The sequence below is a fragment of the Narcine bancroftii genome, chromosome 11 (assembly GCF_036971445.1).
Source record: "Narcine bancroftii isolate sNarBan1 chromosome 11, sNarBan1.hap1, whole genome shotgun sequence".
In the NCBI taxonomy this organism is placed as follows: Eukaryota; Metazoa; Chordata; class Chondrichthyes; order Torpediniformes; family Narcinidae; genus Narcine; species Narcine bancroftii.
In genome coordinates this window covers 95,365,393-95,387,420 of record NC_091479.1, presented here as the reverse complement: position 1 = coordinate 95,387,420, position 22,028 = coordinate 95,365,393, and the positions used below count along the sequence as shown (strand labels likewise).

Genomic DNA, 22,028 nt, shown 5'->3' with positions numbered 1-22,028 from the left:
AAAACTGGCATCGGCTCCTTTAACGGGCTATTTAAAGCCTGTGCAGCAGTTGACTGGGCGGTTGGACCCCGCGGGAGCGTGACATCTGCGCTCCTTGCTCCCCATAGGTCCGCACCAGCGGCAGTGCTGCCATTACAGTGGGTCCGGCAGCACTGTCACTTTTAAAGGGGTCATACATAAACTCCAGATTTTGGGGCTAAAAAAGACAGAGGGTGACTTTTACATGGCATCGACAATTACACAAGTATATACAGTAATGCTCTGGCAAAAGCCATTTCTCAATGGACCCAGAGTAATGGTTGGTATAAAACTAAACAGGCAGATAACAAGCATATCCAAGTTGATCCACTGGTCACATTACAGGATCCAGCGGTACACTCTAATGCATTCACAACCTCTACACTGTGAACTTTTACACGAGCTAATTTATGACAAGGTCATAGTTGGTGATTCTCTGCTGAATAGAGGTTTATGCGACCTCAGGCCTAATCAAGTATTGTGTTGGTACTTAATAATCATTGATTAGCTGCACAGTTCTTGGCACTCTGCTTTAGAAAGAACCCAATGGCATCTTCCAATAAATAAGGAAATAGCAGGAAAGAATTATCTTTCTTAAGAAAAGCCTCAACACCATATTATCATAACGAAGAGAGGCTTTTTATTAGATAGAGAACAATCGACGTCCTCTGCCAAGCGAGTCCATAACTAAAATATAGCCAGATGGTCTAGGGAGGAGATAAGGAAATGATTTTTTTTGCAAATAAAAGGAGTCGCTGACTTATGGGAGCCGATGTAAGAGGTAATCGTAAGAGCGAGGTTCAGAAGGTTACAGGCTTCATCCAAAAGTTATGGGAATGACTGATATTTCAAAGGGTAAGTAGAGCACAATTGGCTGAATGGCCTCCTTCTACACTAGAAGTGGCCAGCCTCCATGTATGGTATAGTTCCTATCCGTGATAGTTTTACATTCTTAGCTGACCGGTTCTTCTACTTTAGATTTTTTTTTGCAAAAACAATCATTTATTAAAAATTATACCATGTTGACTATTATGAGTGATGAGCAGAACATTAATATTCATTGTTGTCCCACGTTATTAGGAATTTTCAGATCCCAGCATTCTGAATGGAGTCAAGTGCTGCAGTAATAAAGCTGGGCCATCAAATTGTTATTCTTAGCAATAAAATATAGTCATGTATTGAGATTCAACGTTGGTCTCTTATCAGTTGTAGGCATCGGGAAAGGCTCGGATGGCCAAACGATGACAAAATGTTTGGTTGGAGAAGGCAAGAGAATGAGCAAGGAGGGAAGAATATGAATTGCAGGATTGTTAAGACTTACGTCATAAATTACAGAACATGGTCACAGCTAAACTGATCATTGTCAATGTTTGGGATCATTAGGAAATGTAACTTGTTCAAGCCACTGGCATCCTGGGGTATCTGCAGATGTAGTGGCACAATATTGATAAAAGTAGAAGTCACTAGGGTGGCAATTGTTTGAAACAATAGGCCTTCGATTTGGAGGTATTGGTCAATAGGGAATGGTCTGCTGACAATGAGAAATTGACAGAATTATATCTACAGTAGTGCACAGCAAGAGATGATACTGAAGGGCTCATTACATGCTCAAAAATGGCAATTGTTTTGGAGCTCTGGACAAGTTGAAATGGTGAAAATACACACAGTATTTGAACTGGTAACTACTGTAATTATCAGAATGATGAGATTTTATTGCTGTATGCACAAGTTCCAGCTCCAGTCACCAAGTCTGCAGTAATTGAACTCACCAGTAACAACGATGAGTCGCACTACAGAGAAAAGGTGTAAAATCTCGTGGTACAGAGTGAGAATAACAACCAGAGTCTCAATGTGGACAAGACAAAGGAGGTGATCATGGATTTCAAGAGGACCAAGATCAACCACCCTCCACTACACATTAATAACTCGGTAGCGGAGAATGTAGAGAGCACCAAGTTCCTCAGAATCAACTTAACAAGTGGCCTATGCTGGACACACATCTCCTCGCTTATCGGAAAGGCACAACAGCGATGGCACTTCCTGAGAAGACCGAGGCAGGCCACCATCCTGTCAACTTTCTTCAGGAGCTCCATCACGAGTGTCCTGGCCAGCTGCATGACAGTGTGGTACAGAGGTCAATCCACAAGACGATAAAGCAGCAGAGGGGATCCCCGGTGTCTTTCTTTCCCCCCCCCCTCCAATCGACATGATCTAATCATTGAGGACCCCTATCACCCCGCACACAGCATTTTTCAGCTCTTCCCATTGGAAAATAGATACAAGAGTACCACCAGGCTGAGGAACAGTTTCTGCCTACAGACAGTGAAATTACTGAATGATCTGCTCATACTAACCCTCTAACTACTATCATATTTATTTATTTTTCTATACTGGTACTACCTGTACATACGTATCACTTGTCAGTGTGTGTGTTGCATGTTTGCATATTTTTTGCACTGAGGACTGGAGATTACTGTTGCATCAGGTTGTATTTGGACTATTGGATGATAATAAACTTGAACTTGAGATGCACCAAAATTCTTATTTGCTTCAGCCACACAGCTATGCAAGATACAGCAGCCACAATGGTATAAATTAAATTACCAAGACAAAAAAAAAAACAAAAAGGATAGGGCAGCTTGGTTGGCGTAGCCATTAGCGTAATGCCGTTACAGCACCAGCGATCTGGAGCAGGTTTCAAATACCACACTGTCCGTAAGAAATTTTTAAACATTCTCCCATATCTGTGTGTGATTCCCCCAGGGGCTCCAGTTTCCTCCCACCCTTAAAAACATACCAGGGGTGTAAGTTAATTGGGTGGCATGGACCCATGGGGCTGAAGTGGTGTGTGCAGAAATTTTTATAATGCTAGAAAAAAGTGATATTTCAATAGTGCAGACAGATCTTTTGATGGTGCTCGAGTAGTTTATAGATAGGGTATGGGGAGGCTGATATCAGCTTGAGTCCCTTTTAGTTCCTGCTTCCATATTGAGAGTTCTGTGAATGTTTGGGTCAGGAGGAGCAAAGCAATTGAAGCTCCAGAATGGGTCTTGCCTGACAACACCAACTCAAAGCTGAAGAATCTCCACAGGTCATGATTCCTAATCACAGACACAAAACAGTTGTCACTGCCTCATCACCTGTGGGCTTGCACCTTCTCCTTTATCACACATGCCACATTCCTCATCAGAAGAAGCTCAGCACAGGCAGAGTACACAAATGTGCCGGAGAAACTCTGCAGGTCATGCAGAATCCATAGGACGCAAAAGGCTTTTGACATTTCAAACCAGAGCCCTTCATTGAGAGTGAGGGGTGGGGGGGGGGGGGGGAGAAACAGACTGACGCTTGCATGAAAAGGTGTTGGAGACAAGGGCAGGATCACAGGCTAATAGGTAAGAATAGGTGGATACAGGTCAGAGGGTAGCAGAGAGAGAAACTGAGAAGTGATGGGGGAGAGAGCAGAGGATGAAGTACAACTGATAGAAGCCTGTGAAGGGGAGTTGGTGGAAGGGAGTCAGGGGGAATGAGGGAAAGATAGAGTGGGGAAGGTGTAAACAGAAATTGAATAATTATGCCGTCTGGTTGGAGACTGCCGAGATGGAATAAGAGTGTTGTTCCTCCAATTTGCAGGTGACCTCAATTTGGCAGTGCCCAAGGCCAAGGACAGACATGTCCACATGGCAATGGTGTGTGGAATTTAAGTGGTTGGCCACTAAGTCCTTGCAGATGCAGTGAACAAAGCAAAGGTGCTCAGTCTGCATCCAGTCTCCCCAAAGCTTAGAGGCTGCATCGGGAGCAGTAAATAATCCCGACAGATTCAGAAGTGCTGCTTCACTATGAAGGAATGTTTGGACTCTGCAGAATGGTAAGGGAGGAAGTGCCAGTGCAAATGAGGTACTTCTTGTGATAACCTTCCCCTTTTTCAGACCTAAAGCAGGGTTTCAATCCAAAATGGCGACTGGCCATTTTCCTCCATGGATGCTGCCTGACCTGCTGAGTTAGTTTAGTGGTTTGTTTTTTTTTGCTCAGGATTGCATCATCTGCAGTCTCTTGAGTCTACATTGAAACCAGGTTTGGTCAATAGGCAGTGACAGCTGTAATGCAGCAGCTCCAGATAGAATTAGCAAAGCTCAGCCCACCTCAAGTTGCAAAGGGAGGGATTTACCATGCAGATTTTGCTCAAACATTCTATTGTGGGAGATGAAGCAAAAATTAATGAATCAAGCTAACAAAAGATACAAAGAAAGTCTCACTGTAAATTTATTTTTCCCTCCTCAGAAGCAGGACTGATATATTAGGGACACAACATGAAAATTCTATAATATATCCACTATTTCATTATTATAGCAACCTCTGCTTGACAGCTGTATTTGTTTTCAGAACCGTGTTGACACATCCTTTGTGTTTCCAGAGCTATTAAAAGTCAGGCCAGCCAATAATCAGTCAAATCAGGATGTTTTATTCACAGGATTTACAATGATGTCAAAACCCTGACTTGCACAATACTGCAAACATCAAGAGAAACAGTGTCTCTCTATGCTAGACCATGGAAAGCAGCTCAGGTGCACAAATGAACGCAAGTTGCAAGTAACTCTGGAATATTTTCCTTGTGCAAAGCTGAGTCATCGAAAGCTGTATTTTGCTGAGGTAAGGAAAACATAATAGTGCCAGCTATTTAAAAAAAAATTGCAAATGCAAATAATTTGGGAAAGCACTTTTTTCCTCAGATCAGTAAAGTTCCATCGAAATGAATAGGTTTATGCATCGATGGCAAAAATGGGAATAGATAGATTTGCAGAAGAAATCTGTCAGCAAGTTCAGAACTATGGCACTTAGAAGCAGATGTGCTGCTTGCATCACCAGAATGCTGAACATTCACTGCATGCCAGTATTGAGTAACAAGATTTAGCTTAATAACATTGCAGTAGAAGAGACCGTTAAGTTCCATACGTAATTTTGTTTTAGAATGAACAAGGCAATCTGAAGAAAAATTCACCATTTGTCACACTAACAGATTATAAATCAGTGCCTGATGTAATTTTGACTATACTCAAAGGCACACATGTCAAACTCAGGCTCACGAGCCAAATTTGGCCCGTGATATAATTTTATTTGGCCCGCAAGATCATATCAAATATGTATTAGAGCTGGCCCGCTGGCCGCCGCGCCAGCACAGCTAATACTACAAATCCCAGAATGCTTTGCAAATGCGTTGGCGCCAGCCCATCAGCCCGCTAATCGCCCCCACCTCCTCTATTTACTTTTATTAGCATCTGCGACCTGTCGCCCAATTCACATGTAATAAACCCCTTACGAAAAATGGCTAACGAAAGACAGAAAACAGGACCTTTCAAGACAGGTGGGAGGCAGACTCTATGTTCATCATTTTAAAAGACAAACCTGTTCGTCATTGAAGCAAGTTGTTATTTTTTTTGACTTGTTGGCTTGTGGAAAAAAAATACATTTAAAAGGAGCTTAAAGGCTATAGAGAAATATTATTTATTGAATATTTTATTTCTCATTTGTTAATGCTTCTTCTGGAAAGAGTTTAACCAAAACTATTATTAAACATTTATTTTAATAAGAAAAAGTTTAACATTACATATGTTGAAAGAAAACATGCAGATGTTGTTGAAAATTTTCAATAAATATTTAGTTTGGCCCACGACTTAGTCCAAGTTTTTAATTTTGACCCTCTGTGAATTTGAGTTTGACACCCCTGCTCAAAGGAATGTATTCAATTAACAACATCAATATATTCCTTTGCTTCATTACAGTAAAGACATATGTTGGGTCAACTGTACTAATGGGGGGGGGGGGGGTGCACAAGTTCACACCACCATTTTAGACAACCAAGTTCTATCTGAACTGTTGGATTATCTGACCATTGATATGTCCAGAGTGCATTGTCCCATGAGGAAAGTAGAATGAGACTATACTTTCTTAACCTCCATTTCTAAACCGGTGGTTCACAGATGACTGGTGATCCACTACAATACAACTAAGACAAATATTACTGATATTATAAATAAGTAATGTGTACATCAGGAATGCAAATATGATAAAACAAAAATCCTTTAAAACGAAATCCTGTTGGTGGTCTGGGAGGAGCTCAAGCATGTTGTGGTCCTTGGGTTTGTTAAAAGTAGCCTGAAGTAAAGGTGTTCTGTATGTAATTGTAGGTCTAGAACCATTCGCCTAAAGTTTAGAAGAATGAAAGAGGACTTCATTGAAAGAGTCATAACTGGTGTAGCAACTACTTTCCTTTATAATCGCTTGGAGGATAAAAAGGATTTTGTTATTGTCTATGACTCATTCAAACAAATTAGTATTAAAGTTGAGTTTTTCTGAAGTGCATTACACATTGTTATTATTATAAGTTGTACAGCCCATTAAAATGATGTTAGACAGTCAATAGGAAATGTCAGAACGTTCTGTGGCTCCTGTTTCGCAGAACAAAAGAAACTAACCCTTAGCTCTCTAACAAGCTGAGAATCACGAGCTATGACCTTAACTCAAAGATGTTGCTAGGAGACAGCATAAAAATGTTAAACATCACCATAAACAGATTGCTTGCAAGCATGAAACATTTTAACCCCTACAATACCAACCCTTAATTATTATGTTTAAATAAAATAATTACCATTATAAAGAAAAAGTCACATGTTGATGAGCAGAACATTAATATTCTCAGTCAAGATCTGGACACATTTCTTTCTTCAGAAAAGACTCTACTTTCAAACCTCGGGAAGTCGGATTGGTAGGATTGTTAACTGAGTCAATATAGCTGTACTGGAGTGGAGATGAGATTTTAGCAATTTCAGTGATTCTGTTAGCCACAAAGGTTCAAAACTTTGAGGTTTTATTGTTGATGTATTTGAGCACAGAGGTTTACATTGTGCACAGGCCTAGTTTTCTGAGTGTTTACACCTGCAAGGTCACAAAAATTGTTCCTATCCAGTCCAACAATCCCCAAGCCCAAACCAACACTGGTTTCAATTATTTTAACTTGACCTATAGTTCTCAATAGAATTTTTAAACCTTCTTCCTTGAAGATTAAGCTTATTCATTAGGCCCCAGAGTATAAAGTGCTCCCTGGGTAAAGAAATGCACAAATTGCACTTCCTTTCTTAGCCTGGACTTGAACAGTTTGAAAAGTTTGCAGCTGTAAGGCCGTTTGTCTGTACTGAGGCAACAACACTGCTTTCATCTGATTCTTTCCTTGCTGTTTGTTCCTGGATTGGAGACAGTGTCCACTTGCCCTTCAATGACCACCAAATCCATAAAAGTTCCTGTTTGATCCTATTTTTTTCTGGTATTCAACAACTGAACTTCTCCATAGTTCTCTCATCCGGTAGGGTAATTTATTTTAAATGATTAGCATATTAGTAGGCATGTCAAGCTCTTGTTGATGGCCATCTCAGCCATAACATTGCAACGTCCTCTTAAAAAGGCATAAGCTTGTAGAACTTGTGTCATCCTGTTTTATGGACAACCATGAAAGAGCCTTCTGTATATCAGCTGCAGCATTTTTCTGCTGATTGCCAAAATGCTTCTTTACTAAAGACTTAGTCTTTTCGAATCCTTTGTTCGGGGGCAGATAATGGCAACTCCTTACAATTTCTTGTGGTTGTCTGCTCATGAACAGTTTCAAATAATGTAGAGAATCCTCCAAGTTTCGGCTCTTACTTTCAATATTGCGTTCAAAGTTTCTCATGAACGCTGGGAACTGAAAAGCTTGAATCTCCCTTGGGCAGAGAAGAAAGAGACTGTAACTGGATTAACGATGCAGCCATTTCATCTTGCCTTCTCATGCCCGAGCTCACATTACTTTGTTCACCCAGATTTCTGTTACCTGACAGAGGCATCAAGTATTCTGCATTGAATGAAGGTATTCTGTCCATTTTGGTCAACGCTGGGGCTTGAAGTTTGTCCCTACTGTGCCTTAACAGAATTTGTTCAGGTGCATACAAGTCTCATAACCATGTCACTGGCTCTGCCTTAGTTTTAATTATTTCATTTTTCTGCTGCCTTTCCTCAAAATATGACTCCATAACATTCAACGCTTTTGATAATTTACTTTAAATTAGCTTGGAGGCTCTAGTGCCTCTGCCCTGGCCTGATTAACAGCAATTTTTTTTGTTTCCAGTTTCAGCCGATCCTGTCCCCAATTTAGCTGCACATCCTCCCTCCTTAGGTTCTCCTCTTCTATCTGCACCTTCCCCTCTTCTCTCCATAGCTGATCCTTTTGGTTCCTCTTCATTCCATTGCTGCACCTTTATCCTCCTCAGCTGCTGCTCCTTCTCCTTTTCTAAAGGCCAACTTATTTTGCTTCAAGAGCAGCCACGTCGGCCTGAACTTTAAACGTGCAGATGCAATATTTGAAGCGTGGGAAGCTCCAGAGCTTGCTCTAGAACTTTTAATTCTTTTGTTTCTAGTATTTGACACACCATCACTTTGTTTTATATCATCCAGTATGTCAGATTTTGCCTTAATATCGGTCTCCAGTCTTTCTTGACCATCCTCCACATCAACATCTTGCGACACACCTTCAGCCATTTTCATGTGGCTGATTTTCAATTCTGTTGATGCTTTTTTGCAATTATTCCCATCAGCCTTCTCTTACCTCTTTCAGTCTTTTTGAAGAGCATTTTTGTTTCTACTTGCATCTAAGTCCCGATGTTGCAATTCCTCTCCAGGTTCCTTGACCTTCATCTCTTTGATACATCACCCTCTCAGTGGCAACAGCCTCTGCGGCGGCTGCCATATTATTCTTATCCATCCAGCTGACCACCTCTCAACAATAACTCCAAAACCAAAACAGTCCTCAAAGGACAAGCAGCTATTTCTCCAAACTTGCAATAAACACACAGAAGGAATCCATAAGTAAGGCTTACTGCTCGCAATGGCCTGGATGCTATTGTTGACAATTGTGACTCAGAGTTCAAAATGCTCCAAACAGCCATTCCAAATTTCAAATCCAATTTCCAACTTCCTATTGACTTAATTGCTGCAACTACTTTCCTTTATAGCTGCTTGGAGGATAAAAAGAATCTTCTTGTTATCTATAACATATTCAAACAAATTAGTACCAAAGTTAAGTTGAGTTTTTCAAAGTTTATGAAATTATATTAAACATTATTACAAGTTGCTAAATGTTGTTACAAGCTATTAAAATGTTACTATATGGTCAATAGGAAATGTCAGAACATTCTCTGCAGCTCTTCTATTTCTCAGAAGAAACTTACAAGCCGAGAAATGAGCTATGACCCTGGCTCAAAGATGTTGTTTGGAGAGAGAATAAAAATGTTAAACAAAACCACAAGCAGATTGCTTGCAAGCATTAAATACATTTTAACCCGACAGATGATTTTCATTTGCTGTGCATTTCTCCACCCCATTGCTGGAGTGTCTTGAATCAAGGATTGCAGTATTAAAGGTCAGCCAGCCATTTCACAGAGATCAGGAGAAATTTCTTCACTCAAAGCAGAGGGAGTCTTTGGAACTTACTCCCAGAGAGGGTTGTAAAGCTCAAGTCACCGAGCATATTTAAGACAAAGATTGATAGATTTTGGACATAAATGAAATCGAGGCTTATCGAAAGTGGATTGAAGCAAAAGATTAGTCATAATCTTACTGAAAGACAGAACAGGCATAAGGGATTGGATGATGTATTCCTCCTGCTATTTCCTATGAATTTCATTCAAATATAATTGAATTGAGAAAAGGCTTCCATAGGAAATTTTGCCTCAAAGGAAATGTGCTGCATTAGATTGAAAGTTAGGTTCAGAGCCAGTGTCAATTTTGAGAAGTGCACCATCACTGATCCACTTGGTTCTTTGCTACTCTTAGCCGAGACTATCTTGGATTTAAATTCAGCAAGATGAAACAAAGGTGATTAAAGTGTAAAGTTCATTAATGTTATTCAGATCTATAGATCAAATAAAAACACAAGAAATAGCATTGAAGGCATTTAAAGATGTTGTTGAGAATTTTCTTGGCAACTAAACTACATCCAGCTGATTGACATCATGCTTCAGGCAGACAAAACCATGAAGTCCAATGTGTCATTAAAAATTCATTTTCTGTATTCGCACTTGGACTTCTTCCCTACTGATCTTGGTCAGTGACGAACATGGTGAAAGGTTTCACCAGGGCATCACAACCATGAAAAGTGGTATCAGGGCAACTGAAATCCATCAATGCTGACCAACTATTTTTAGACATCGTCATGAGAGGCATCAGATTCTGAGTACAAATGAAAATCAACGGCATAACATTTTTAGGTCAGTTGAACTAGCGTAATGTATCACCATCATTATGCAATTAAACATGCTAAATTAAATATAAAAATTCATTTAATATTTCTCCTACTTTCAACGTGATGCAACAAACCTGAAATTAAATTTGTGTTCAGCTTGAAATTGAACATCATAATCCCCAATTTTTTTTCCCCAGGAAGCAAACTATTTGAAAGAATTGGTGTTATGTATGACAATAAACTCTCTCTCATCATCTTGTCAAATCAATAAAATGTTGTCTGTACCCAAAGTCTAAACATTTCCCCAGTCTTTCATATCTGAAACAGCAGAGTAGATAGACAGAGAATGTAATCAGTATAAGGAGACTTATTTTATTTGTCTACCTAGTCCATTTAAATGAGCATGACATCCTAAATTCATAGGCTTGTAAAAACAGCATGTGAGAAGTCTGTATCAAATTTAAACCCTAAATTTCAAGTTACAAGTGCAATTAATTGAAAAACATTTTTCCAAAAAGTTAATTGCCTTGGAAAAACATGGCTGCCATCTTATCTTTCAGTATTGAACAGATTCAAATCACATGAAAATCATAATGTAAAATATTTCTGCATCTTTCACTTTAATGAAAACAGTGAATCAATTAGGATATGTGGTGTTTAGCATAATTATGAATATAATTCTGTATCAGGGCTGTCATTTCAATGAAGATACAATCCTGTAATATGTATTTAATGTGCATATCCAGTAATTATTGCACTTGCTTTCCAACTATTCACTAATTATGTGAAAGAGAATTTAAAATGAATAAATACAGCATCTTCAGAATGTTGGATGTTAAATTTGATTACAGCAATTAAATTGCTCAATAAAGTTCAAAACAAAGCAAAATACATTGGTTTTTTTGTGTTTAACTGTGTGCGCAATCGTCCCAACCAGTTGATTGAGTAATTCACTACAGCAGGTCTCAGATTAGATCGCTTAACCAAAAGAATGGAATTAGTCTTGGTCAGTGCCACATTGGGATGATTTCCAGCATTCCTTCTCCTTTCGCTACCAATTGACTATTGCTCTTGACAGCACAGATAGATACCCGCTGCAACAGGATTTGACATTAATGAAAATGTACATATGCATCAAAATTCTTACTTAATAGGTACTTTGTAAAAAAAAAATTACAATAGTATACTTAATTGGATTAAAAAGGGACAACCCCAAAAGAAAGACAGGAATTATTCAGTTACCATTGTGCAAAAAGCAACTTTGCAATAGAGCAGACAATCTTTCTGTGGTGTTGGAGCAACCATTAAAATAGCAAAGGAAGCTATTGGAAACAACTGTTGGAAAGAAACTGCTCTTGAACCTAGAGATGCCTTCTACCTAAAGATACCAATGACAAGAGGTTCTGACCAGGATGATTGGGGGTCCTTAATAATGTACCTCATGATTGATGTATTAGGAAGCATTTCCTGTTGACATGTTTCCCACAGTTGTTCAGAAAAGGGGAAGGCAAGAATCAAAAGCTATTCAGCCTGTCATCTCTTTAAGGAATGTCAATATAATCCACATTTATGGAATTCATTTATGGAATGAAATCATCACTAATAAATCCTATCATTTATCTCTGATCCTGATTTGCCAGTTGAGAAGATGGTAGTGAGGTGCCTTTCTGAAGGACAGGTCGTTCTGGTGACCACAAAAGAATTTCACGATTTGAACTCAGTGAAAAATATGGGGCAAAATATTTCCAAGTTAAAATGATGTGTGACAAGGAGGAACAACTGTAGGCATTGGTGGCCTCATCTGCTTGTCCTTGCTGGTGATGATCATCTTGCATTTGAGAGGTCAAAGCAGCCTAGGTGAGTGGCTGCTGTGCATTTGTAGACAATACATTCTTAGACATTTCAATTTACTGTGGATAAAGGGAAAGAGGATTCAGATTAGTGCTTAGTTGCAAATTATGTACCTGTTCTTTTCTAGGAAGTGTCCTTAACTGCACTCATCCAGGCAGGTGGAGATACCATCAAGTCCTCATCTTCCATGATGGAAAGGGTGAAAATATTCAAGGGTCTTGGAGGTGAGTTACCAATCCTCTGACCTATTCTAGTTGTCTTGATATTTACACAACAGGTCCAATTAGATCTATGATCAATGGTGGTCAAGGGTAAGCGTCGGACCATCTTTTACATAGAATAGAGAAAACAGAAGAGCACAGGAATATCTGCGATGAACATCTTTTAAGAGCACAAGACCATGAGATATAGGAGAAGAACTAGACTATTCAGTCCATCATGTCCACTCTGACATTCCATCCTTTTCTCCCCACACTCAACTCTGCTCTCCCGCTTTCTCCCTGTAACCTTTGATACCCTGACTATTCAGATACTTATCAACCTCTTCCTTAAATATAACCAACAATTTGGCCTCCACATCTGTCCATAATGGCAAATTTCAGATGTTCACCTTTTTATGGCTAAAGAAATGGGCGCCCTTCAAAAATGGATGCCCTTCTTGCCCTTGGTTTCCCGACCACGAGAAACAACTTTTCCACATCTACTCTGTCTAGGCCTTTTAACATTCCAAATTCTTCTACAAGGTCCCACCCCCTCATTCTTCTGAACAAGGAGTACAGTCCAAGAGCCATCAAACATTCCCAATATGCTAATCCCTCAATTCCAAGAATCATTCTTGTGAATCTTCTGAACTTTTACCAATGCCAGCATATTCTTTCATACACAAGCCCAAAAATATACCCCACATCTAAATGAGCCCTTACCAGTTCCTTAAAAAGCCACATCACAACCCTGCTCTTGTATCTTATTCCTCGAGATACAAATTCCAGCATTGCATTAGCCAACTCAACCTGGAGGTTATCCTGCATGAGGTCTCCCAAGTGCCTTTGCACCTCCAAATTCTGAATTTTCTCCCCATTCAAATATTAGTCTCCCCTTTTATTCCTTCTACCAAAGTGAAGGACCACTCACTTCCCAATATTGGATTTCATGTGGAACTTCTTTACCCATTCTCCTAATCTAAATCACTCTGAAGCCTCTCCATTTCAACCTAACTACTTGTCCCTCCATGAACCTTTGTATCACCTGCAATCTTAGACAAATGTAGCAATGCCTTCATTTTAAAAATAAAATTTATGAATGATGGGTGAAAACATTAAGAATTTACACATTAATATCAATGACCACCAGTTTCAGTCTCCAGTGTCTCCAACAGTTAACAAGTTTCCAGTGCTGATACTTACGATACAAAATAGAACCATAGAACATTTCAGCACAGAAAAACAGGCCATTTGACCCTTCCAGACTATGCTGACCAATAAAATTAGCTAATCCGAATGACCTACTCTCCAGCTCATTCCACACTCCCACCACTCTGTGGAAAACTTTCCCCTAATGTTTCACTTGCACCTGTCCCCTTTCAGCCTAAAGCTATGACCCTCTCATATTTATCTCCCCCAATCTAAGTGGAAACATCCTACTCATATCTACTCTGTCTATACCCCTCAATCTTATAAACCTCTATCAAGTCTCCCCTCTTTCTTCTTCGTTTCAAGGTGTATAATCTGAACCTGTTTAACCTATCCCAGTATCTCAACTCATGACGACCTGGCAACGTCTTAGTAAATTTTCTCTGCACTCTCTCAATCTTATTGAGATCTTTTCTGTTGCTGGGTGACCAGAACTGCACACGATATTCTAAGTGCAGCCTCACAATGACTTGAATTACTTCAACAAAACATTCCAACTTCTATGCTCAATGCTTTGATTTATAAAAGGTTAAGATGCCAAAAGCTTTCCTTACAACCCTGTCTACATGTAACACCACCTTCAGGGAACAATATACATGAATTCCCAGACCTTTGCTCCTCTGCAGTCCTTAATGGCCTATCATTTACTGTGTAGGTCCTGCCCCAATTTGCTCTTCCAAAGTGCAACACCTCACACTTATCTGCATTAAATTCCATCAGCCATTTACTGGCCCAATTTCCTAGATCCAGATAACTTAACCAAGTAAAATGATTTAAAAGGTTTAATTTATCATGTATTATTGGTTTTGGAGTTCCACAAACAAGATCTTATTGATAGATATCATTGCTTCTCATTGGAGAGTAGATAGTGCCAGAAACTAATTAAATAATATCAATTTATCAGTCTCCAACAACCTGGAGATCAAAGACAAGAATGGTCCTTGCTCAGGCAGGGATATTATTTTCCCTTTTTTGTGATGTTTTACAATATAAACAATTAAACAGTACAATTATACAATTTATAACCATATAACCATTTACGGCGCGGAAACAGGCCATGTCGGCCTTTCGAGTCCATACCAGTTGACCATGTAGAATGTATAAAAGAACCTACTTCCTTATGAAACCTAAAACACCAGAACAGGAAAGAAAGTTTTTGTAGACAAGACCTAATTAAGATTAGAAAGAAAATGTAAAACATTATACAATATTCCAATAAGGAAATTCAGAGGACAATCAATAATAAGATTTAACAACAAAAATAACCCCAAAATTTCAAAGCCCCTTCCTCCAAGTTTGAACGTTGACGTGTATGAATCAAGTGACATCAACTTGGAGATGGACAACACGGTGCCAAAATTCCAGAACAACATTAAATCTTAACATTATGATAATAGTCCACAAATGGGCATCATGTCTTTTGGAACTTTACATTTGAATCCTTGATAGCATATCTATTTTTTTTTCTAGAGTTAAACAAGACATAATATCCCTTAACCATTGTGCATGTGTAGGTGGAGTGAAAATTGTCCATCTGGCTAACAATGTAAGAGATAAAATTCGGCTTTGTATTGAAGTCTGTTATACATCAACATTGAGGTAATCCAGCAATTAAAGGACAAGATTCCCACTTTAACTTAAGAATTACCGATAGAAGAATATTGGAAAGATGTTTTTCAAACACTAAGTCATGGCAAGTCCAGAACATATGAACTAAAAAAAAACATCACCTATATTACATTTCTCACAGAGGATTTATGTCTTAATAGAAATGAGACAATTTAACTTTAGACATATGTGCTCTGTGTACCACTTTAAATTCCAGCAAACAAAAAGATTTAATTAAATTAAAAATGGAGTACCAAGCTCATTGGACAATGAAAGATTACATTCCTGTTCCCAGGCATTCTGGATTTTAACTGAGGGGGGGCGAGTCTTTGATCAGACAAATCATCATAAATAAGAGGTGAGCCTTAATGGGATTAAAAATGGTGTCAAGAACCTTTGACTCAGGGATTCTAGGGCATTATTTTCAAGGGATTTTTTTTTTTAAACATTTAACAATTTTTTTGACCGACTACCTTAAGAGAAATTTTGGATGAGTGAAGCGGATTTCACAGAGAAATCGCATTCAAGTTATTAACTAAAGGAACAGGTGGAGCATATTTCCACATTGCTATCACACGCATTATCAATCCTACCAAAATAGATTTGACAATACATTCTAATGTGATTCACACAGAAGGTCCTCTTCTCTTGAGCCCATGCCAGAAGACTTCCATTGAAAAGAATGAAATTCTGATTCGATTGCCAAGTTGAACTGCTACCACCAGCACATCATGGCTGCAGTGCTAACGTGCACTGCAGATTTTCCACAAAGGCTATTCTGAAACCCTCTCACAAACCCATAACTTCAACCCACAAGAAGGAATATGAATTTTGCAATCTGCAGGTCCTGCTCCTGTCCGCATGACACCCCAAGATTCAGACAGCCCCTTAATTTGGAAACAGATCACCTTTACTTCATTATTACTGGGAGTTTAAATCCTGAAATTTCCTACCTACACAGTATAGACATACAATGAAGTAAAGATCAATTAGCAACAAGAAAGGACAGCATGAGACACTGTTGCTGGGTTCATTGATGGCGGTGTGAAAGGAACTAAGTCTGTTAGTGCATGATTTCACACGAGCCTTCTTCTCAATGGGAGGACATGGCTGGGATGGGTCCCTCAATGTGTTGGCTGCCTTTCCGAGGCAGTGGGAAATGCAGATGGAGTCCATGAAGAGGAGGTGTTGGCCTGGTGTTCTGAGTTGCCTTCACCATCTTCTGAAACATCTTCCAATCTTGAGCAGAGCAGTTCTCATCCCAATGCTGTGATGCATCCAGGAAGTATGCCTTTGCCGGTGAACCTGGAGAAAGCAGAGGTATTGGCACACTTTCCTGACCTTTGTATCAAAGTGGCTGGTCAAGGTCAGAGTCTCTGGAAATGTTTGCATATAGACAACGTGGACAGATCTTCTAGACATTGAAACCACAGAAGAATATTTGGTTATTTTGAGTCAGAAGTAATATTTCATCTCAACCTGAAATCTAAAGCATAGCCCTTTATTTTGCAGCATAATTGGACAAATAATTCAACATTTCCTGATGTCATTATGAAGAAATTGATGTTCCTTCATGAACCTTCATCCCTCTCACCCCAATTTCAATGAGCTTGAATACATTTTAATTCAAAATTAGTCTAAATGCATGCTTTCATTGTACTGCATTGTAATGGAACTATTGACAGGGACTACTTACAAACGAATAGCATGTCCACTTTACAGAGATGATAAAGATGACAGAGAATCCTTCCTACAATTTAAACGACTGCAGGAACGACAATGCTCTGGAATGGTACTGCCATCTGCTGGATATCCTGTGCAGCTGCTGCCTGGCCTTCGCCTTCATTGGAAACAGGTCAGCATTTCTAAGTTACATCTGTTACAGAAAATCATGGACCCCGGAGTAATATATTTTTGTTCAACCTTGTGTTGTGTGTTCTTGCATGGACCTTCATTGCTCCAATTACAATCTACCTGCATTCATACAAAATGAGAGGCAACAGTTTGGCAGCATTCTGCCATGTTAAAAGATTTGTTTTCTATGTGAATCTACACGGCCGCATTCTCTTCTTAACACTCGTCAGCATTGATCGCTATATAAACACAGTTCATCCCATTGCATCCACGACATGGTGGACATTGAGAAAAGTAAAACCCATTTCGATCTGTGCTTGGATCTTCGTAGTAATCGAATCTCTGTCGGGCTTCCTTTAGCTTGTCACATTGAAAAAAAATCAATGAATTCAATCAGCTGCACAGAGATGAATCAGGATCCCTTGGGCCATTTTGTTTCATTTTCCACATTCAGGTTATTCTCTGGGTTCATTCTTCCACTGTCCATTCTGTTGGCCTGCTATTTTCGAACGTGTTGCACAATCAGAAAATTCAGTAAAAACCGCAAGAGACGACCGAAATCAGCGAGAAGTTTATTGTTGATGTCAACTGCAACAGCTGTTCTGATTATCTCTTTTGTCCTGTACCATATTATGTCTTTCGTAATGATTGCTTCGCGACTGGGCCACGTCTTGAGACCTGAAAATCTCAACGCATTTCTTACGGTCTATGAACTATCTGAAATGGTTTGCAGCATCAATGCCTGTTTGGACCCAATCCTCTACATTCTAGCAAATGAAGAAATGCAGCATAGAATTAAAATATTGAAACAAAACGTTCTACAGATCTACATTTGTTTTCATTCTCGAAGAATTGGAATCATCCAAGCACAACAAGGAATTCAATTAAATTAAGACTCCTGCAGTAAATTCCGCAAGTCTGCAGACACCATGGTTGAAGTAAAAACACAACACTGGAGAAACTCAGCTGGTCAAACAGTGTCCTTTATATAGCAAAGATAAAGATACATAACCAACGTTTCAGGCTTGAGTCTTGATGAATTCCTTGATGAAGGGCTCAAGCCTGAAACGTTGGTTATGTATCTTTATCTTTGCTATATAAAGGATACTATTTGACCAACTGAGTTTCTCCAGCATCGTGTTTTCACTAAGTCTCCTGCAACTCCTTCAAAGGATAAAGTGTCTTTATTTCTCAATTATTTGTATAACTTTAATTATTTTGTTCTATTTTCCTCATAAAATGTTTGTTCTAATTGTTAGAAAGATCACAGGAGAAATGAGGAAAAGGTTTATACCCAGTGTTCAGCATTCGGGACTCAGCCTAGGAAGGATGATGGAGTCGTTTTACGAGTGCCCCAAGGGGTTTCTGAAATATCAGGACTAGCAAGGATGCAGACGAAGTGCGGAGAGATGGGCTTGGTGGAGTCACTTTTTGTTGAATGGCGAGGAAACAATCAGCCAAATGCCATCTTGTGTGTCTTAAATTTTCAATGATTAAAAGTGAATGGCTATCAATTTCTGTTCGTGTCAGCTCATTGTTATCCGTCCATTAATTTAATTAAACTGTTCACTTCATCATTTTGTTTCTGAATCACAGTGTGATTTGCATGGTCTTCAAAGAGAGGGAATTTAAAATGCTTGATTCATTCCAATTCATTGCAAGGTCAGATCATGATGTTTTAACTAGATTACATTGGAGCAAATCCAAAATGCTAAAGTTATAGTTTAAACAGATCTCAATGTTAACACCACAATCAAGTGACATCAGCAGAGTACCTTCGTTTCAAGAAATTTGAAGGGCCTTGTCTACATCTTACCTCGAGAGCCAAGAGTCAAAACTTCATACTCAAAGTTCTCATGGCTTGGGTGAATTATACCATGGTATGAGACACCCTTCAGCAAAGTCATTGAGAGAATTGGCCAGATTTGCTTGAGTAGAAATGTTATTAAAACCTTATTTTCACTACTCCTCAGTTAACTGGAAATCTAATACTGGTATCAAAGGGTAGAGACTAGTTCAGGCAGGCAATTTGACAAACATTAACTATTTGGGCCAAAGGGCCTGTTTCTGTGCTGTTTAACTGACAAGATTATAGAAGTCAGCTCATCGAGTCTGCTCCTCCATCCTAATCATGAGCTGATCCGTGCACCCATTTGCTGGCCTTCTCCCCATAACCTTTGATGCCCTGGCTAATCAAATACCTGCCTATCTCTGCCTAAAATCTACCCAATGACCTTGCTTCCACACCTGTGGCAACGTTCCACAGACTCATGACCCCCCCCCCCCCACCCCACCCGACTAAAGAAATGTTTCCACATCTGTTTTAAATTGATACCATTTTATCCTGAAGTTGCAGTCTCTTGTCCTAGACTCCCCTACCCTGGGAAACATCCTGGTCACATCTGCTCTGTTCCAGGCCATTCAGCATTTGAAAAGCCTCTACAAGGTTCCCCTTTATCCTTCTGTACTCCGAGTACATTCCAAGAGCCAACAAGTGTTCCTCATGTGTTAACCCTTTCATTTCCTGGTATTGTTCTGGTAAATCTTAGAAACTTGTATTAGAATCATAGTCACAGATTTCTATCTAAATATGCAAAATAAAATTCTACTAACATTTTAAACCTAAAATTAAGTAATCCAGACATCTTCCAGCTGAACCCTGGCTTTCGGCGAATAATCCTTTCACATTATTTTGTAGCTCAGTACTTCATCTCTCCCCATATAAACAGTGGTATTATTTCCACAGAGCTGTAAAGCACATAGTTGCCAACTATCCAACTGACCTGCATGTGTTTGGGGTGTGGGAGGAAACTGGAGCAGCCAGAGGAAACAGTGAAATATCAGGGAAAGCATGTAAACCACATAGACAACACCAGGAGGTCTGGATTGAACCTGGGCTATTGGAAGTCTGAGGCTGCAGCTCAATCAGATGTACTCCATACCCTTAAAATTTGCTGACAATGTAACGGTCCAGCAAGCTGCGCTTTGTTCAAATTTTGCTGCTTCATTTTTTTTTTTAAATCTGACCTCCACTTTGCCAACACAATTGATGGAAACTTTTTTTTGATTTTCATCCCATAGAATGGCTGGATCAACCAAGTTGACCCAGTTGAAAAGTTTCCTCCCCTTATAGTTCAAAGGGAAGCAAAGCAGTGGATCAATCTGTATTAGTAACAATAAAAAAAATATGGAAGCATTTAGTATGAGTGGAATTAATGGACAATTGCATGCTTTGATCTCCTAGTGAATTCAACTGTTTCATCAGGTTAAATATTAAAACTTCCTGCCAAAATGGCTGAAAAATGTGTTTGAAGTGTGTACCTTGGCACATACAATAATCATTCACGGACGACCGAGATACAGGGCTCACCTTGTTAATATATTCATGGCGCCTCCAAAGCTAATGAGTTTCTGGTCATCCTAAACTTGAAAAATAAATTCAGTAGTGTTGCTGTCACAGTGAGTTATCCCTATTTTACCTGATTTTTCATCTATTTTTATTCTTATTTTTGATGAAACATTAATCCTGGAACTGGTAGCTCAGTAATAAAACCCAATAAATCAGATTCACTGACATCTGCAATTTCTCCAACACCAAGATTAGTGGCAAGGTTCTAAATAAATAATGTAAAATTAATTAATGGGACAGATTCTAATCCTGGTGTTACTTCCCCCTTTAGATGCTTCTGGGCCCTTTGTATTTAGATCATTATTTTTAAACATTAAAAGGGTTTTTTTCTTTTTATGAATATCTCCATTTTATTCGTGGTGCCCAGTCACTGGGGAAATCAAGGAGACTGAGTTCTACAGTAGAAGTCCAAAAATCTAGATACCAGAAATCTGGACCACCTGAGAATCAACTTTTCACAAACTCTCAATTAAAAAGAAAAAAAAAAATTTAGTGGGCTTTTACATGCGTGGACACGCAAGCGCCACAGATGCACAGCGGCAACAAGCGACAGCACTTGTTGACTAACTTTCTTTAAAACTGCTCATGTTGATAAATGATGCATGCTGTGCTTGCTAATGAATAAACTATCAACATTTACCTGCTCATCTCTTCTTTATTCCTCCTTAAATTTGAATTTTAAAAGTACTGCCCAAGAATCCAAACCAACCCAATCCAATCCTCGGATTTTCAGACTTCTACGTTCAAAACAAAAGGCAACCATTTGGCACATTAAAATCCAAATAATCCAAAATTAACCGAACAGTCTGTTCTCTTCCGGAAGCCTAAATATTTGGTCTCTTCTTCAAGTGATCCAGTCATTTCTGCCTCGGTCGTTCATCTAAAAGTGTTCCATTACATTCCAGAAGATTGCTCCTCCAATCCTGCTTCTCAGCCAATGGTTAAAGCTTAAATTTGGTCATTTTGAAAAAGACGACGACCAGCCTTTAGTGTTACTAAACAAGTATGAAAAAGCAAACAAACTTCACAGTCTAGCATTTGTAGCTTTTTTTTTTGTTGTCGTACTAAACGGCCGCTACATTTCCATGCTGACACCAAATCAGGGGGACATCAAAAATAAAACATGAAATTTGTCTCTCTACAATGCAAGTGATTGTTCTCAAGACAGCAGCTGCCACATCTTTGCCATGCCAACTGGGAAATCAAGTCAAGTCATTCCATTGCCCTCTTCATGTCATCCACATGGACGCCTCATAACCTCTGATGAGCAGAGATGTTTAAACTCTCTCCACAAAACTCCTGAGCAATGTACAACACGTCAGCCACAACGACAGGCTGTACTTTCATTATGGCTGAACCATTGCCTTGTCTAAATGCGACATATCCCAGGACTACAGTTTAATGATTAATCTTTCACACGGAGTTTATCCACATAAGCATTTTGGCAGAGACTTGTTTTATTTCTGATGTCTTCAAGAAGTCAAGCTACCATCAAATTGATGCTTTTAAGACATTCTACATTGACCCCAATCTAGTCAAGTTCAGTTTCCCTCAGATTCATAATTCTGATAGCAGTAGAAACTTATTGGAACGTAATAAATCTTTCATTACTCTCATC

At 39.2% G+C, this 22,028-nt stretch overlaps 1 protein-coding gene across 5 annotated transcripts in view; it reads right to left on the bottom strand.

The window, feature by feature from the left end:
• tmem117 (transmembrane protein 117) overlaps positions 1–22,028 on the bottom strand; it is a 220,110-nt gene that overhangs the window by 175,041 nt on the left and 23,041 nt on the right. The window contains exon 1 of one of the 5 annotated variants that reach the window (XM_069904124.1): positions 12,244–12,551. The exons of the other annotated variants lie outside the window; for them this stretch is intronic. The gene's annotated coding sequence lies outside the window, so the exon portion shown is untranslated. Of the gene's footprint in view, positions 1–12,243; positions 12,552–22,028 lie in introns of those variants that run through there. 5 annotated transcript variants of the gene reach the window in all.